We start from the raw sequence: 19,317 nt of genomic DNA on the forward strand, positions 1-19,317 counted from the left end.
CAGACCCAAAGTCTGACACCAGAGAACATTGTGCAACCTGTTTTTAAGCAAAATACCCCATCTAGAAGAGGAAGGCAAAGACAATTAGGAAGGCAAATGGAAAACCAATTACACAATAGGGCTTATTCCTCCATGGAAAACTCCTATACTAATATTTATTCTCTCTGAGCTTGTATGCATTTGCATTAAACTTCAAAGTTTATTAAAGCAAAACTGATGTAATTCTGAGCCTTCTCGGAGAGAATCAGTGATTTTAATGGGGTTCCAAACAAGCTCAAAGGTTACTCTGCAGAAGATGATTAGGGACGAATACAAGGTGGAGAAAAAGAATGAACTTGCCTCTGGGGAAAGAAAAAAAGGCTAAAAGACTAATAGCTACACAAGGACACTTTCAACTCAAGAACTGTAAGATGTTTAAGTGTTTCCATTACCTTCAGACACGACCATTTTTGAATTTACTGGCCAATGGGAGGTAGGATTATATTTTTCCTTTTTTAAACTGTTCTCTCTCTTGCTGCAATCAGAAAAAACAACACAGAAAGGACTTTAACAGATAAAGAAGCAATACAGTAATATTAAAAAGGCTACTTAGCATCTAAGACCACAGCAAGAGCATCTGCGATGCATACAGGTATTTATATTAGGAGGCAATATACACAAAGTCAATCTAGAAGGATGTCTAAATTTGATCATGTTTATAGCATACACTAGATGTCTTTCAAACGTGTATGGAGGCTTTTCTAACAGTAAGAGCCTTAGAGCTGGAAGACTGCATATAAATAAATATACATATGCAGTATTTACATCATTCGTACTGTGTACCATCTTCCTCCTTTGATGGGCTTTTTACAGAGGCCTTTTTACAGAGGCAGCCATTCAAGAAAGAACATTTTAAGATTCAGATACTTATTTAACGGATTTATAAAAACATTTACGGTTCAGTGGTGAATTTACCACTGAATACTCTCCTATAGAGCCTCTATCAAGTAACATAATAATCCAAATCTGCTTAAGCACCAGTGAGGTTGCATTTATCTGGCAAATTTTTTGCTAGTCACAGTACTTCTAAAATAGTACTGGCTTCACGAAGTAAGGATCTTACTCTTTAGCACCACGCTGAACTGTTATCTCAGACAAGATGTTACTAAAATAAGTATCGCTAGAAGCCTACAATGTTTAGCCTGGCACAATTTTTATCCATTTATTTACTGTGATTTCAAAAACTTTGCTAAGAGTGTCTCCTGAAATCAACAGTGACTGCATTAACACAGTTGAGCATTTTTCAGCAATTACGTTTAAATGCACGTAAGGTTTTTTTAACCGAAATACTACTCTCAAGTACAACGTGGGGCACAGCCTGCCAGTGGAAGGATTTAAAAACGTCTTGTCCAGGTAACATTTTGTATTACACCATTTGTTATTGCTACTTTACTCACGCAAAAGCATCTCGGTTAAGGCCAGTCCCGTACGTGACAGGCACGAGTGGATCTACGAGGCGGAGATTTTCAGAACAATCCAGGTAAAATTCTACGTATCTCTGCACATTGCACTGGAATCTGCCACCCAAGCACTCAAAACGGGAAACCAGTCAGGACGAGTCCCCCCCCCAAAAAAACCACAGATTTTTCAAGCAGAAAAATGAGTTAAAGGCTGATTACAAAACACTTCCCCAAGTGGTGCAGTTTTACATTGACTTTGCATTCATCGCGCTCAGCAATACGTGATTACAGGGCAGAGAGAAATGGTGAGCTAGGCTGCACAGGGTTTCCACAATTTTGGTCTTCTTGGCCTCATCTGAGCAGACAAACCCAGAACCAGTGGGGTGAAGTTGTTTTATAATGCGGTGAGTTAGCACAGCAACTTTTGTAACAGCCCGTGCAATACCCATAAGAAAATCAATTTAAAGAAAGTGACCTCGAAGCTAAACCGCTGCGTAGTTTGCCTCTATCCACATTTTTTTTCCCAACAATCAGGCGATCTCAAATCAACTCAGTCCACTTAAAGAGATACGGGGGAAGAAATTGCTTTAGTGACTCAGCCACTTATCTTAGGCAAAAGGAAGACTGAGATTTTCTCGCACGGTCGATAATTTCTGCTTACGGTTTGGAAAAACCAAAAGGAAACACACAGGGTACAATACTAAACCACGATTTATTGAAACTGCAGCTTAAAATATTGGACAGCTAATTAGAGCTGTTACCAAGTAAAAACAAGTAATTTATCCTTGTCACTAACACTTCAGAAATACTAAAGCTCTCATATTCTTTTCAGTGCATACTGTTTACTTCTTCCACTTCACCCCGCTTTAAAATTGTGAAAGCCAACTAGCCAAGTGTAATCCCACTTTCCAGCCTATATTTTTCCACCCTTAAATTTAAAAGCGTACTGCAATGGCAATTCTACATTATTGTGTCGATACATGTGAAACAATGCAACGACCTCAGCTTTAGGTCAATGTAAATGCCAGGGTACCCTTAAACAGTGGCCATGTCTGGGAGAACACTAAAAAACCCTCAGAGGAGGTCTTGGTACCCCCCTGCCACAGGTACCACCGCCATGGGCAGAGGCATCGTGCTTTGCCAACCCCTTCTGGCAAGAGCCTGGAGCCTCTTTCCCTTGGCTGTGATCTGGGGCCGGGCATCTCTTCTTCCTGTGTTATTTCATGCGCATGTAGAGCGGATTTTGCCACTCTGGTGATTTTTGGCTGCCGCTCAGCGCGAAGAAACACTACTCGTGGCTTGCGAACAACTTGACATTATTTCTTCGAACTCTGCTTCAACTAATAAACCAAACCGTGGTTTACAGCTTCCCATTTTTGTGTCCTAAGTAGGTTAAAAACATCTGGAGTTATCACATATTAATAGCAGAAAGATAAGGAAGTTTTATTTTCAGTTTCCCATGCCAAGCGTTCTCGTCACTATCTCTTTTCATGTCACATGGCTGTATAATGTTCAATCGCCAGAGCTTTTCACAAATACAGCACTATCTCCTCACTGTACCCATCACCTGCATCTTGCTATTCTGCCCCTACCCGACTGTCAGCTATGACACACCGACTGCACGGGAGGGAGCAGCTCAGCAGGATTCTTCAGGAGCTGCAGCAGCGCAGGAAGTGGGAACAACGGGGAAGCTGGCAGGAGAAGGCCCTCGGCTCGGATCCATACCTAGAAATCCCCACGTTAGACCTCTCTGGCTATCAAGCTGGGGAAAAGAGGGTCTATCAGGCATCCACAGAAAAAAGACTGTGGAGTCAACACCACCTGAAAGCTGGTCTTGTCAGAAAGGAGTGAGAACAGGAAAAGCAACGATGAGGAGTGAAACCGTGGATCCCTTCGGAGAAAAGGGAAAAGCAAACAGGCAACTCGTGGGGATGGGAGGGTCTAATTCTTAATTGGGATGACGGGCAGCTCTAGGGAAAAGGGAAATCTAACAGCGGAGACTACATAGGAAAAAGGAAAAGGAAAGGAGAGACCCAGGAGTGTTAATCCACTAACAAGGCAGAGAAAAGAAAGCATGTCTCAACTTGTTAACTTGATAGCAATCTTTTCACAGACATATTTTTCCTAGCACAGTACAGAAGCTTAACAGCAATTACCCATGTCTGTGACCCTAAACACTAATTTACAATAGTTATCTTAGTATTTGACTACCCTCATTAGGCAAGAAACCACTTAGGAGCTGTTTGGCCGAACAGCACCGTCCCTCTTGTTTTTCTTTAAGCAATCAATTCCAACCTATATATATATTTTTTTTTTCAAACACAAACAAATGAATAAGCATTTCAGTAAATATGTTTATAAATAGACTTTTTTTTTTTAAAGAGCCGCAAAGTCAGGAACACAAATTACCTACGAATCTGGAACAGTATTTTGTCTCTTGGCTCTCTCCTTTGAAGCAACTTTAAGACCTGCCAATAAATAGGGAATGCTGTTCTTTTGAAATTAATGCATTTATTTGCATGCCTAATGCACGTTCTGAAACAATGAAAGCCAAACCTCGTGCCCACGAGTGAAGCTCCCTCTCCTATCAATTGCTCACTTCCAGGAGCGCGCAGCTGGGTGGAAGTGCCTGCTGGCAGCGAGGCCGGGCAGGAAGGCGTGCTGCTGGCTCCCCGCTCCGCAGCCGGTGCCTCCCGCCCAGCCTCGGGAACCGCACCGCCACCGCCGCTCAGGTGCGGAGGAACAAACAGAACAACCCAAGAAAGTCATTTAGGAAGTCTGTGAACTACCTTATCTACGGGAGATAGCCGAACAATAAGGTAAATCCATCACGAAAAGAATGTGCAAGCTTAATCATGGAAAGTTACTCATGGAAAACGGGGTAATTCGCTTCTTGCATACTTCTGCAGCTTAGAGGACAAAATGAGGCTTTCCTGAAAACACACTACAGCAGCAGCCGTGCCAGAAAGATGCTTCATCTGGATAAATCATCTTAGCTACTTCACAGACAAAACCTTTTAAGCCAGAAGGGAATTAGATTAAGAGCTCTAACTAGTCAAAGTGACCAAATAAAATATCCACAAGTATTTCCTGCGCTGCTGAACTGCTGGAACCAAACCGCCTAAATGAGGCTGTAAGTCAAACAAAAGTCCGACAGAATTAAACACGTTTAATCTGTAACAAAGGTAGTTGTTCAGCTGGTAACTTTATACAAGTTTACTCAAACTTTCTAACTACACAACCCAGCTACCGGAATTCCAGAGAGTCCTGGCTCCTGAACAACTGTGTGCCCTCCTTCCCAGCCATACACCTTGCCTATTATTTTCTCCCCCAAACCTCCGCGTACAAAGCGCTCTAGCAGACACCAGCCCATCTTCGAGCCGCAAAGCACGCGGGAAAAACTGCAGCCCCACGCGAAGCCCTCCGAGAAGAACAAAAGCCGAACGCTGCCCGGCGGAACGCTGAGAGCCCGGAGCTCGCAGGGGCTTTCAGGAAGGCTCCCCCGGCAAACCGCAGGCCGGACATCCACCGGGCCACGCTCCCGAGCCTCGCTCCCTCCTGGGAGCAGCCGGGCCAGCAAGCCCCAGCCTCCCCCGGCGCCGGAGCCCGGCCGGCCCGACCCGGAGCGCAGAGCAAGCCGGTGGGGAGAGGCAGCGCCGGCGGGCTGACAGGAGCACGGCGCCGGGCGCCTCCGCGCCGAGCCGGGGGGGGGGGCAGCGCTCACCTGGCGCCCGCGGCAGCTCCCGGAGGGGGGCGGCGGGGCCCGGCGGAGCCTCGGCCCCAGGCGGCGCCGAGCCCACGGGGGCTCCCTGCGGGGCTCCGGCCGCGCCCTGCTCCGCCGCGGGGCCCGGGGGCTGCCGGCGGGGAACCGGGGGCACGGAGCCTCCGGGCGGGGCGGGCGCCGGGGGACCCCTCACGGCCCCCCCCGGCCCCCCGCGGCCCCCTCCCGGCGCCCCCCCGGCCCGTCCCTCCCCGAGCAACCCCGACCCCGCGGCGCCGTTACCCGCCCCCCGCCGCCCGCAGAGCCCGGCCCGTCCCCTCACCTGGCAGCGGCCCCCCCAGCCCTGCGACGCCTCCCGGGGGCGGCGAGCGGGGGGGGGGAGGAGGAGGAGGAGGCGGCGGCGAGGGAGCTCCGTGAGGGCCGGCGGCCGCCGGGCCCCGGCGAGGATCCGGCTCCGGGACGGGGCTGCAGCCGCCGCGCCCGCGCGCACCAACCGACTCCGGCCGCCGCCGGCCGCGGCCCGGCCCCGCCCACCGCGGCTGGGGGCGGAGCCTCCCCGCCCAGGGCAGCCACCGATTGGCTGCGGAGGGGCGAGGAGGCCGGGCGCCGCCGCGGGATACTCCCGGCCCGCCGGCGGAGGCCCCGGGGGAAGACTACAAGTCCCAGCATGCCCCGCGCTCGGCGCGCCGCCCGAGCCTTTAAAATCGTACCGAGGCGCTGCGCGCGCAGACAGGCGGTGTGCTTCCGCTCGTGCGAGAAAAGTAGTCCCGGCGTGGTGGTTGAAGTCCGGCTCCGAGCTGGCAGCGAGGGGAAGGGCCGTGGCGGGAGGGCGACGTACGGGCAGCGGGAGCGCTCCCGGGCCGTCGGCGGCTTTTTGGGGGGGGGGGTTGGGGGCGGGCCGCGCTGAGGTGAGGTGCGGAGGGATCCGAGCGGGCTGGGGCAGCGGTGATGCGGCCGTGTGAGGGAGCTGGCGGCGGCTGAGCGGGCTGAGGGCACGCAGCGCGGCCGGCCCGGGGCGCTGCCGCCGGCAGGTCAGTAGGGAGGGCCGCGGCCTTCCTCTCCTTCTCCTCGCCCTGCCCGGGGTTGGAGGGGCCCCGCTCCCGCGGCGCTCAGCTGGGCAGCAGCGGCACGGGCAGCCCTGGGACCGGCCTCCCCCGGCGGGCCTCGTTCCGGACTGCCTGCCGCCCCGGGCTGCCCGTGTGGGAGGCCTGCGGAGGGGGCCGGGGGCTCAGCCGGAGCGCCCCTCGGGAGAGCTGGGGGTGGAAAATAAAAAACAAACAACCAGAAAATCCCTCCCCCTATAGCCTGAGCCCGCTGGAGCCACGTGCTTTGGGAGGCAGCGTTCAGCCAAGCCCTCTGAAATACCCGCACTGAGGGCGAGTGGCCTGGGGAGGAGAGAAGGGAGTGGGAAACCTCAGTGGGGTCACAGAGCTGGGTGGTGGAGGCAGAGGAACGGAGATTTGGCTATCTAGAGCAATGGTACACGCTATCTGGTTGCATGCCCCTATTAGTGTACAAATAAAACCCCAAACGTTGACCAGCCTCCCCCCCAATAACTTTTTTTTCCCTGTTTTTATTTATGTAACCGCGTCACTATACTGATAAGTGTATTATAAAGCATTTACACAAAAATGAAGAAAGGATGAGATAAAGATGAAACAAACACCACTTAATAAATACAATTAATAAACAATATTTCTAATGGCAAAAAAAAAAGTTTTTCTAAAAATACTAAAATTTTTCTAAAATACTCCGTATTTTTAGAACTATACCAGCCTTAGATGCTGGCAAATACTGTAACTTTAGAGTCCACAGAGGTCAAAAAAAAGTGCATGGGTTTTTTTTGTCCTTAGAAGCCTGGAATGCCTCAGAGTAGTCACTGCTACGAATTCTAAGGACATCTAGATTTAGAAAAGCTGGCTAAAGCAGTGTATTCGGATTAAATTTCTTAAGCTAAATTCTGTAAAAAATACTAGCAGTTTTCAAAATAGGAAAACTGAAGTGTGGGGATTTAACTCTGAGTGTTCTCAGAGTTCTGAGAACACTCAGAGTTCTGAGTGGTTTTTTTTTTTTTTCTTATTTTGGCTTTTTGCAGTGAGGTGCATAGAGAGTAACCTCACAGGTGTCCATTTTATGGCTGACGAGGCAGAAGAGAATCAGAGAATCACGTTTCTACAGGAATGCTTCTTTAGCACCTGAGAATAGTGTTCAATTCTTCTAGGTGTATCTGACTGTTAGGTGACTAACAAATTCTTGTCCTTTGCAATAAATGAACTGAGAAGAGAGATTCCTACTGTCTTCTACCTTCCTTTCTTACAGGACATCTTCCCTCAGCAAGGCCTCCTGTGTCTGATGGCAAGGGGCTGCGCAGCGAACTGAGAAGACGTGCTGTTTTCAGAACTGAGAAGACGCGTGACTTCTGAATGAAAGCAGTAACTGTAAGATGAGTTTTTGCTCTGTATCCATATCACAACCTTATTTTTAGTATCAGAGCATAGGAATTGAGACAATTGTAAGTTAGTATGTTCAAGTTAGCTTTGTAAGCTTTCTTTGTTAGTTTATCTGTTCACAATGTATTTAAAGAAAGATGTATTTAACTTGGTATCACAGTGTGCCCAAATAGCCAGGTAACTCCTCTGCCAAAGTGAGTTCAGCCTTCCATTTGAAATGCTTCTCTGATTACGCAGGGCTGCGTTAGGGCTTTGATTTGGATGATTTTTTTTCAGGCTTGCCACTGACTTGGCTGAAGGTTGCAGACAAATGTGGAGCATGTTTCATTAAAACAAGTGGATACAGGTGTTTGAATTCTTGCTGTAGCTCCTGACCTCCCCAGGCAGTGGTTGATAATTACCCCCACTTGCTGTTACTGAAGTGTGCACAGACTGTACTGATTTTTGGAGTCTTGGGGTGTGTGCTAGGAGAAACTGATAGCACAGGTGGAGAGGCTGCACTTCTAACAAGGGGGACACTTCTGCTAATTCTCTGTTAGAGAGAAGGGTAATTCAGGGGAACACAGTTGTGCTGGTTTGAGGAGACTAGGTGAGGGGAGGTTTTTGTTTTTTTTTTTTTTGCTAGTTCATGTACAATAAAAAGCCCTTTATATCTGTAACTGGATTGGCTTTGGAGAGCTTCCCAAACTATTTTTTTCTGCATTCCTTTAAGCTTTTTGTTTTTGTTTTTACTTCCATGAGTTTCCCAAGAAAGAGGGGGGAATATTTCTTGTGTTTATGGGAACTGTTGAACTTAATTTCTTTTCAAGAAATGAGTAGAGGTAGGTAAAAACACTTTGGCATTAAATGTTACTAGGTGTGAATTTACTAAGAACAGTTGTTTTCCAAAATTACTGTTTCTATTTTTCTAACCGGTTCTTGAAAGCATCTAAGGCTAGTTGGTATCTGTACAGTGTGAGTAGCAACCAAAAGCTTTGTTAGTAATGTAGAGTTGACTTAGCTGACTGTTCTGTCATACCTCTTAATGCAGATATTTCATATGAAATTAGCTAGTGTTTTTGTGAATCTTCGTTTGTTGTTTGAGAAGGTAACATTTTTTCTCTTCAAGTTTCCTTGGCTGTGCTTTCAAAGCCTTGGGTGCAAGATGACATGCTGATTTTTAAGCTTGGAGTACTGTTTGCTGGAAGCAGGTTATTGACACACCATCAGTAATGCAAGTGAACCTTTTTTGGAAGAGTGACCTGTTTTTTCCATTTGTATAAGAATAGGCTAAGTAATAATCTCAGGCTTGTGACTCTGAGGCCATAATTACTTGTTGGTTAAAGGCTGAGTTTCTGATGTAGTGGAATCTAGCATCATATGCTAGGCTTCAAAATATGTGGGGCCTGGCATGATGCAGAAAGGAAAGTGTCAGTCTCTAGTTGGAAGAGCAGTGGAGAGAGCTGTGACAAAGCAATTTCTGGTAGTAGTATGAAACTTCACAACAGAGAAAACAGATCAGTATCAAGAAAAGTATCGGAAACAGTAAACTGTGAATTTTTGCTCACACTTCTAAATCTGGAGTTTACCAACATTGCAGTTCTGCCAAGATGGGGAGGGGGGAAGTGCTCTCAGCACAGAACAAATGGTGCACCAAGGTAGGAGGAGAAGGTTTGTGTACTAAGCATGTTTCATTTTTTTAATGATATTCCAGACCTTTTTCTTTGGTAGAATGTTCCTCTTCCACTTCTCCACAGCTTACCTTTCTTTAAGAATATGCATCTTCCTCCTTGTGTTTATTTTCACGTATCCAGGGCATTGACCTAGACATCTTCTGATACCTAAAGGATGAAAAATCAGGATTTAAGACTTAATCTAGAAAGAGGTTCTGTTTAAAGCTACCACTGCATCAAATAGACCAGCATCTTGTTGGAATATCTCATTAATCACAACTTGTGTAGAATTTCTAGAGTGGATGAGCGTATCTTTGGAGTCTCTGAAAGTCCTGAACTATATAGGCATTTTTGAGTGTTCTTAAGTCTTCCTACAGGGAGTATTTCTTAAGGAGCAAGTTCTGCATTAGCTCTTGCTTCTTGGCTCTGAATGTCTGTGATAGTCTCCATAAAGGGGGGCTCTCAAACAGGATCTGGAGGTTTGTGATTCAAAACAGTGCTAGATAACCTGGAGAAATCTGGGAAACTCAGTGGAGGCAATGGAGCACTAGATGACACCACGTGCTCATTGTTTCTGTTGAAGTGTAAACTTTGCCAGTGCAAGATCAGCTAATAGCTACAGGACTGAAGATGTTTGTGCGCACTTGACTAGCAGTGTAGTTATCTAGAAACATGACGCAGCAGGTTCTTTTCAGTCCTGACATCTAGTCTGTTACTGGCACAGGTCAGGTAACCACACGAGAATCTTCTTGTGGAGCAGATTTCTGGCTCAGGCTGCATTTACTGCAGTGAGCTTTAGCTGGTGTTGCACGTGACTCCTGCTACTGATGGAAGGAAATTGAGATAACTGATATTTGATTAAATCCTCACGCTTTCAATATGTGGAAGGGTGACAAAATGCATTTCAACTGCTCTTCTGTTCAGTTTAATTAAGATAAAGTATATTTTCTGCAATTCAGATAAGATATGAAGAGCGATGGTAATAAGTATCCCTTGTTAGAAAAAATGAATCAGAATTTGTGGAATTGGTTCTCTATTTCCAGAGTCATGAGAAAGAATTATCTTTCATTAGTAGAATAAATGTTTAGCTTTAGATTGGAAAGAAGAAAACTGAAAATGTCAAGACAACTTATGAGATAATCCTCATTTTTTTTCTGATACTTCCTCATGCTTCTGACTATTTTAGGGCCCCCGGTTACTGGAATCATTTCAAGTGTTCTTTGTCCCTGACACCACATGAATTTTAGGGGGAGAGAAACTGAATCTCAGGCTGCAGAGTTATAGAAATGTAAGTCACTAACTGTGGGCTGTGCTACTTGCACCCTTCTTCCTTGTGCCAGCTGCAGTGTCTGTTGGATCCTTTGCTGAGCCATTTTACCTGGCATAAACTAATCTGATAAATCAACTAAAAGCTATTCTGTTTGCTTAGCACATAAATTGTCTGATAAACAGAACTGCCAGTCCGAAGATGATGTGATTGAAGTAGCTAGTAGTTCAAGAGGCTCAGGCTACCCCTGAACTATAGCCTTTGGCAATGGAGAGCTGTTATTTGTTCCTTCTAGTGCTTGGCTTATTTTCATGTGGGCAGGTAACAGCTGCTCTTGATGTGATCTGAAACTCTCCACAACCAGCTGCTAACAGATTGAGTTCTGCTGGCAATAATCTTTGGTGGCTGGGGGTGGCTCATTTAACTTAATGTGAGTCTTCACCACTGGTAGAAGTGGGGGGTTCTGTAGGCATTCATTAATTTTTTTTAACAGCTCTGGTGTTTGAGCCTTCTGAGTCCTTTCAACTGTGTCACTGAGACAGTGGAAGATCCCCAGCTTCCCTTCTTCCCTGCAGTGCTCCCGAAGGGAAGAGCTGTGGGGTAGGAGCAGCTCTATGAGGAGTCCAGAGATTGCCATAACCAGGTGAGAAAGGAGCAAGGCCTTCTGTTCCCAGCGGCAGCAAGCTACTGCTCTGGCTCAGTAGTCTTGTAGCCTATCCTTACATCTGATTTATAGCCAAATATGCAGAGGTTCAGAAATGATATCTGAAAATAGTGTTAGTCGGATGTTCAACTCACACCACCATTTTATTTGGCCAGATTCCTGTTCTGCTTCATCAGTTCCAAGGAATGTATACTTCGTTGTGTGCTGTTATTAGGATTCTGTAAGTCTCCACTAACACTAAATGCTTCCACAAAGTGTGGAAGCAGAAGTTGTGTTTCTTAAGCTCTGAGTACAGGAAAAAGGAAGGCAGAAAAAAGCTTGTGAATCATATTAGTTTGTGTTCCATGACTTTTTAAATGTCAGTGTGAAGTCGCAAATAGAGCCTGATTCATTCTGCTTTCTGAAATTTGATGTCTTTGAACAAAATGGCATCAATTTGAAACTTGTTGGATTCTTAGAATGCAGTGACAATGTATCTGGCTTTGGCACAGAAAGCGTCTTCAAATCCTTGTGTAGTGGAGACGCCACTTCTTTTCAGATTTAAGCTCCTATTGTCATACAGATAATCCTCTTGTGAGGCTAGAAACGCAAATTTATCTCTTGCTTATATGCAGTGAAGAACTTGATGATGTTACAGTATCTTGTTCTTGGTCCCTCACTTTTCTGTCTCTAGTGTTGCAGAATTGTGAGCAGTTCATTATGCTGTGTCCTCCACTTGAAGGACAGAACATATTGAACAGGGGACTAATTAGTGGAGTGGCAAGCACAGCAGCCCTGAGTTTTTCAGTTGAAGGAAAAAAAAATATACTTAAAACTGCTCCTGACTTAAACCTACTCGAAATCTCTGAAAGTTGGATTCTGTGTAGTGAGGCTGACATGTAAGTCCTTTATGAAATGGCAGTTCGCCATTGTTTTTTCACAATTTGTTGAAATGGTTTAAATTAGGATAAGTACTGCTTGTACTCAGAGCTGAGAATAAATCTGAGCTTAATACAGAGCAAGAGGCAGTCTTTGGAGGGGCAGTGTAATGTTGGAAGTCCAGCTCTACCTTCAGTAATTGGAGAGAAGATCCTAGAATCCTTATTAAGGTGCTCTCTGTGGATTTTTCTTGTTAATAGATGAATCAAATGAAAAATTTCCATACTTGCAAGCTTTCTGTCTCTAGTCTGTTAATAGAAGAATTATTTTTTTATTCTTCTGTCCTTCAAGCTTTGTCAGGACTGGGGGAGGTGTTGCCTGATACTCTTTATTCTTGTGGCCACTGTAAGATATTTTTTCAACTGCTTTTACATGCTGTTTTACATTCATCACTATTGCTATCAGAGAACAAAGAGCTTATTTCTCCAACTTTTTGTAGCCTTCCAAACAAAAAAAGCAATGAGGATGAGGTAGGGGGGTTGGACTCAATGATCTCAGAGGTTGCTTCCAACCCCTAGGATTTTGTGATTTGGTGATTGTAGACATATGCCTGGCACATTAATGCTTTGCTGGGGGGATCTTACTTGGCAAAACTGGTTGGAGTCTTTAGAATTTTTTTCTATGATTAGGGGTATACTTTTATTTATAAAAGATGTGATTATCAGGTGAAGTTATTAACTGTTACTGAGAAGCATTTTAAATGGAACCAAAAACAAGTTGATGGTGATTGAAACAGGGATACTTGAGCAGAAGAAAATGTCAGTGGATAGTAGATGAAAGCTTCTGCTTCTTGCTAATTAACTGTTAGCTGTAAATGAAACACTGATTATCAAAAAAAAAACCCACAATTTTTACAGGCAGACATTTTGGAAAGCCTTTCCTAATTTGATTACTTGGTATAGTTGTGGACTAAACCTGCACGATTCTTCTTAGCAAGCTTACCATGGAGCACTGGAATGCTGTAAGCATATTTCTTCTCCAGCTATACATAGACGACCCTTTCTAGAGGTCAGCAAGCAGTTTCAGGGTGGGAATTAGCTGCTCTGGGGAACTGTTAGAGACCAGGGAAGCCAAATTTCCATTACAGCAACAAATGTTTAATCTCAGGAAGTCTAAGCTTAAATGTAATTGTTAGTTTTCATAGAAATTTAATGTTTTCTGCATTTAAAAAGTAAAGTTTAAAATGCAATGTCATGCTTTTTTTCTCTCTTTTGTTTGGGAGGTGTAGGGAGGAGCAAAATACAGCTGTGAAAGCTTTTTGAGAGTAGCTTTTTTTAAATGAAAAGGAGAGTGCTGGTGACTAGAAAGGCAGCTCTCTAACTGAAAAGCCTCTGAGCTAATGTTTAGGATTAAATGTGATAATGGATTTTCAGGTAATTTCTGTACGTACTTCTACCAGGCTGCAAAAGGTAACCAAGAGAAATAAGTTTCCTGAAGTTGTCGTACTGTGCCTGCACTTGTGTTGGAAAATATTTAGGTTCCACAAATCCAAAAAGACAGAGTATTGCCCAATCTCTTGTTTTTCACCAGTTTGCCTTGTCTCAGTTTCTGATCAAGGCAAAGAACTTCTGTTTATTAGGTTATACTGAGGTGACATCATATGTTATATCCCTTGTGAAAATACAAATATTTTTCAATTTTCCCACCATGTAATGTTGTATAAGCCAGAGTGTTATTGACCTTTTGTCACAGATCTTTTCAGTAGGCTTCAGTTCTCATTTCTCCTTGCGATAAGAATTGCATAATGTGTCTTCCAGTCACACCATCACAGCTACCTCTGTCTGAAACTGAGTTAGGACTAATGGTTAGGTGGCATAAGCAAGATGAAGTGATATACTAAGCAGCTTTTGAGATGTCAACAATAAAAGGGTTAAGGTTAGTAGCATCTTAAAGGCTGCTTTTGAAATTTGGTTGTGTTCTTAGCTCTTACAGATTTCCTATATGACCTCTAAACCAGCTATTCCTCTTTAGCCATATATAGGGATATTGGGATAGCATTTGTTTTAACTCAGAGGAACCATATTTACTTAAACATATATAGAAATGAAGTCATCAAAAGGAAATGTAAAAGCAGTATAAATCTTTGCTGTTTGTTAAATACAGTAAATATTCGAAGTTGAATGCCAAATATCTTTCAGAACATTTATAACTAAACATGTATGAGAAATCTTTTCAAGTGTGAGTGCTTGAGACTTTGGCTGTGATACATGAGAGCTCCACCCTCTTGTCTGCTCAGTCTTCAGCCTATTTGAAAAGATCTGTGTTCTCTTTTAGGACTAGATCTATTGTGTATGTAGATCAACTCTACTTTTTCAGAGCTTGTGCATGTTTCCTGCCTGCAGTTCCTTGTTTCTAGCACCTGAGAAGTAGCAGTGGAAGAGGAAAGTTGAAAGAGCAGTTTAAACTTACAGGTCTTACATCTGTCCCAGGTTCTTGTTTGTTCTTTGGCTTCAGGCTCTGGGTGGTGATGCCCTGTTCTTAGTCACTACTTTCCCCTGGCCTGTTTTGTCTTCTTGCATATGATAGAAAATGATGGGCACAAAGAAAAGATTGCAGCATCAATAAGACAGCGGGTAGGAGCTGTTAGCAACTGTTGTCAGAGCAATTTGTCCAGGCTGCTATGGGAAATATCTTGGGGATCCGATGAAGTATTGCAAGTTGAAGTATCCTTCTGCTCTCCTGAACCCAGACAAGGTTCTGTAAGTGTTGTCTACCGTTTTCTTGATAGCTGCTTGAATCTCATCTGTACTGTGCTTGTTGTCCTTATTCCTTTTTCCATCTTAGTCTGAGATCTGTGCAATTCGAATCCTATGATGCCAATGATATGATGTGTGGGAAACCATCCCAAATTGAAGGATCTGTTAGAAGAGCCTTGGCTGAAGAGATTTTGGTGTGTTTAATGCAGTTTATACCCAAACTTCCATTTCTGATGCGTGTTTGTCCATTACTGGAGAGCTTTAAGAACAGGTTAGAAACTGCAAGCTCCCCAATCAGTCTATCCCAGATATTCATTACTCTTGCTATTAGGATTTGCTAGTATCCATGTGGTTAATCTTTTAAAGGGAAAGAAATAGCAGATAAGAGTGTGAAAATATATCTGCTTTGCACAAGTAACGCTATTTAAAATTTGATTTATTTTAAATATTACAGGTTTTTGTTTGCTCAGACTCATTCCTTTTATGTTGGAATAATGGAACGCAATAACAAGCATAACAAAAATGAGAGCAAAAGGAAGCTGATATGTCATTTTTCTCTAAAGATGAGTCCTGTCTGAAAACAAGCAGAATCAGTTGTCTGTTTTGTGTGAGAATCACTTAGTCTTCCCACACTTCATTTCCTCTAACCTTTGTCCCTGTACCCGTATCAGTGCATTTAAAATATCCAGTTCCATGCTGTCGTTGTTGCTCTTGAGGTCAGAGTAGATGCCTTTGTGTTGGGTCACGAAGCCTGTGGTGAGTCATTCTTTTAAGTGTATACTCAATCCCTTATTCAGTATATTCTCACATCCAAAGTATTCAACCCCATATTGTGTAAAATGGTCAGTAATGATTTGTTTTGTTGGGTATGTGCATGGGAAATTCCAATCCGTATTCCTCTGTGGCAGCAGCTAGTTTCTACTCTCAGAATTTAAGTGAGCTAGGAGTATATGCTGTACATGCCTGACAACTTTTGTAGTAAGGCTGAGAGAGGGCAGAAATGGTAAAACGGCTTTAAAACAACTTTTCAATCGCAGCAGGTGTTTCCACTCTTGAATTATTTTATTTTTGAGTATCTAACTTATCACTTCACTGGTCAGTCACAATCAGGATTCTCTGACATTCAGTTATTTCCAGTTCATAAGGGTTTGGTATTTTAAATCATAATGGTATTCCAGCATGAAGTTATATTGTTTCTTCACTTGTGTGATGCTGGTAAAGGTTAGAGCTGAGCAAACACCATGAAAACCTTTGGAGTCTGTTCATTTACATTTTTTAATAAACTGCTTTGCTCACGGCACTTTCATGTTTGCATTCTCCAAACAGTGAAATAATTGAGTCTTACTGACATAAATGGAATTCAACTTTAATTTTGAAGAAAAGTAACTGTTCACTTGCTGAACGGGAAAGCTAACAATATCTGGTCAAGTCTTGGATGATTTTATAATCACCGTGGTTTCAGAGAAATGTCTGTGCTCAAGGCATGGTTTGTGTCCATTACATTGTTGTGTTATTTTGTTAATGGGCTATCTGTTTTGCCTTGTTAATGCAAAAGTAGCTATTGGAAAACTTGATGTCCAGTGGAAAGTGATCCTCAGATCCCAGAGATTTCCAAGGAACAGGCGAAGAGGTGGATTGCCTCCAGTAGCTGGGGGAACTCAGAGGTTTTTACGGACCAACCTCAGTCATCCCTGGTAGTGAGGTACTGGACTTGCCTGAGGTAGAGCGATGAACTAAATGAAAGAAATCTCAAGTTTTATTCCAATACTTATTTTTTGTGATCTGATTGGGATTTTTCTTGATCTATAGCATGAGGATTAAATTAGTTCTGCAGATGTGTATGTACAGTGGCATTACTTTAAATGGCAGCTAACACTGTCACTAAGAAACTTAATGCAGAAACATGAGCTACCCTCATCTTCAGACGCTTAATGCCTCCATTGAAGGGCTGGATGGCAAAGCCTCTCCACTGGTAACCTAGTCTGCAGTTACTCATTTAGCTGTGTAGGGGTGGGTAGAACGACTACTTGTACAGTCTTCTCCATATGGAGTTATTTTCCCTCAGGTGATCTAAAAAGCTTGTGTATTGCCAATGCAGAATTTCTTTTGTGTGTTTCAGGGGAGACAATTCAGCCTGGATCTGTATTTGCTTTTGTCTGTGGAGTTGGGCATACATCTCTTGTCTGTGAATATAAATTCCAGAAAACAGAATGTGGTGTATATGAGATGACTTAAATATGCCCTATCATAATGCGATTTGTAAATAAAGGTAGAATATAGAACTGAACACCCGTGCTTTTTAAAAAGAAAATTTTGCAGATGTTTGGCAGCTGATACTAAAGCTTTAGTATTAATAGCTTTGTTAATGCTTGCCACAAAGAGCCGAGTAAACTAAGCATAAAACTAAGCTCTACATCTTCCCTTCCTTTCCTTAAACTGCTTGGAAATGAAATGGAGGTCTGAAATCTTTTCCTGCGAGTCTTTATTTTGGTCTTTGGTGGTTTTTATTTTTACTGGCAAGAAGTAAAAATAAAAGCAATTGGCTGTTCTCTTGTGTATATACTTTCTGGTCTGACAGAGAAACCTTCGTCATGTTGGGTTTGACGTGTGATTTTCCTGAAGTCAAAGACCTTTTTCTAATGAGTTGCCTATAGGGGGAAAAAAGTCAAATCTGTCTCTTGCAGTTAAGGATGTTGGATAATATGCTTCTGCTCCAATTTGATGGAAGAAAATGCTGCTGTCAGGAGAGAATGTGAACTTTCTCTGACAGATCCAAAATCATTGTGGTTTTAATTGAAGATGTACTTGCTTTCATTTTATTTCTCATATTCTGACTACACGTGGACAGACAAAGTGATGATCCTATCAATTTATCTCTCAAAAAATTTTCTGGGTTTAAATTATTTACATTATGAAGTGCTTGTATTCTGATGCTTAGCTAAGGAGTACTGTGGTTCCTCTGTGATGTAGCAGAAGATACTTATCTGCTGTCCTCTGAAAGGTAAATTTTGGAGCTACTTGTTCTGGCAAAGAAAGACACGAGAGGTTAGGAACAGGAAGTATGGGAGGAAAAGCCTCCTCAGCAGCCATGTTTCTAAAACAGAGCTGTCAATGAGGTAATCAGAACTCGGGCAATGCTTTATACAGGCTGAGCATTGGGCTTGTGATGCTGACTTCATATTTGAATATGCTTAACTGTAATAAATGTGTTTTTATAACCTTACCTTTTAATTGGGTGACTAATTTAGTAATTCCCGATTCTTTTGCTTAAGAATCTGATATGCTGTAGTCATTGTAAAGGCAACATTGTTTGGGATTATTTTGACCATTTTTTTCAAGTGTTCAGGGCAATCCCAGGACCCCTCCCATGTGGCCTTGGGCTGGATAGGAAATCAGTCTGCATCTGACAGTGACTGCGTGGCCAGACGTGTGCAGGCACTGTAGAGTCCAGCCTCACTTCACATATGTTGTGCATCGCTTGACACCAGCAAAGCAAGTTACACTTTGTGAAGCAATGACTATTTTGGAGAGTGTACAGTAATTGCTTTGTTTTGGGTCTGGAACAGGCTGTTTCTTCATTTGGGCTGTGCCAAGAGCCAGCAGCACCCAGTGTTCGAGAAGAAGGGCTGTTTGTAGTTCACGTAGCTGTAACAGTCTGGCTGTGAACGTGTGTTCTGCTCTGACTCTGATCTCCTTTGAAAAATAAAAATGCAAGTGTGCTGCATCAAGATGGTCTGCTGCTTGAGTGGAATGGCCTGATTCTCTGAAGGGAAAGTTCTCTCTTGCAAATGTTACCCTTTGTTGCACGTGTAGAAGGCTTAAAAAAAGTTTGTCTGGGGTGATGCAGAATCTAGAACCTGCATGTGTAGGTGTGCTGCCCTGTAACAGCACTGTTAACACTGCAACCATAGTAATGATGTTGCAGACGTGTCAGTCATTTTGTCTAGCCCATGTTAGAGATTTGTTCTGACAGGTGATTTAACAATTACCTTCTTCTAACTTTTCCTTCCTGTTACACGGATGTTACTAGAGATTAGATTGTATGGTAGCTTTGTCTACTCAAAATATAACTGACAGCCACTTCATCTTTTTCTATTAGAAGAACATTGCTATTACATGACATGGCCTATAAAAGTTAACGTGAAAAAAGATCAACAAAACTTCTGGTTTTTCAGCTATTTGATGCCCTGCTGTGTATAGGAGCACTTCAGTCTTTATGCTGTGCAAGTTTTTTTCATTTCTCTAGTAATGCTTGTCAAACCGTGTTTGTACACTGTAGTATTGAGTATGAAGTGAAGTGGCCATCCAGGCAGGAAACTTAAATTGGAAGTTAGAGTGCTGTTGTGTAGTTTTTCTGGACCACAACCCTTTGTTTCTCCTGAGAGATAAGAGAAGGAAGGGGTAGGAAAAAGGTAAAACCAAGCTGGCTTTGGTGGATTAGGATAATATACAACCTTTTTTAGGCTCATAGGGGTCTGATGTTAGGATAAGTGGCTGACAGATCTTTGGA

At 43.5% G+C, this 19,317-nt stretch overlaps 2 protein-coding genes across 25 annotated transcripts in view; one reads left to right on the top strand and one right to left on the bottom strand.

Moving 5' to 3' along the window:
- PEAK1 (pseudopodium enriched atypical kinase 1) overlaps positions 1–5,715 on the bottom strand; it is a 118,791-nt gene extending 113,076 nt beyond the window's left edge. For 12 of the 22 annotated variants that reach the window (XM_080551421.1, XM_080551416.1, XM_080551414.1 and 9 more), the window contains exon 1: positions 432–514. The gene's annotated coding sequence lies outside the window, so the exon portion shown is untranslated. Of the gene's footprint in view, positions 1–431; positions 515–5,482 lie in introns of those variants that run through there. The other 10 variants (XM_080551418.1, XM_080551415.1, XM_080551420.1 and 7 more) reach the window with 4 other exon arrangements.
- Positions 5,716–6,044: 329 nt separating this feature from the next.
- The window catches only part of HMG20A (high mobility group 20A), a 34,843-nt gene continuing 21,570 nt past the window's right edge, over positions 6,045–19,317 (top strand). The window contains exons 1-2 of one of the 3 annotated variants that reach the window (XM_080551434.1): positions 6,045–6,191; positions 7,480–7,598. The gene's annotated coding sequence lies outside the window, so the exon portion shown is untranslated. Of the gene's footprint in view, positions 6,192–7,479; positions 7,599–8,180; positions 8,200–11,153; positions 11,173–19,317 lie in introns of those variants that run through there. The other 2 variants (XM_080551435.1, XM_080551433.1) reach the window with 2 other exon arrangements.

The sequence above is a fragment of the Anser brachyrhynchus genome, assembly GCF_964034855.1.
Source record: "Anser brachyrhynchus genome assembly, chromosome: 11".
Lineage (NCBI taxonomy): Eukaryota > Metazoa > Chordata > Aves > Anseriformes > Anatidae > Anser > Anser brachyrhynchus.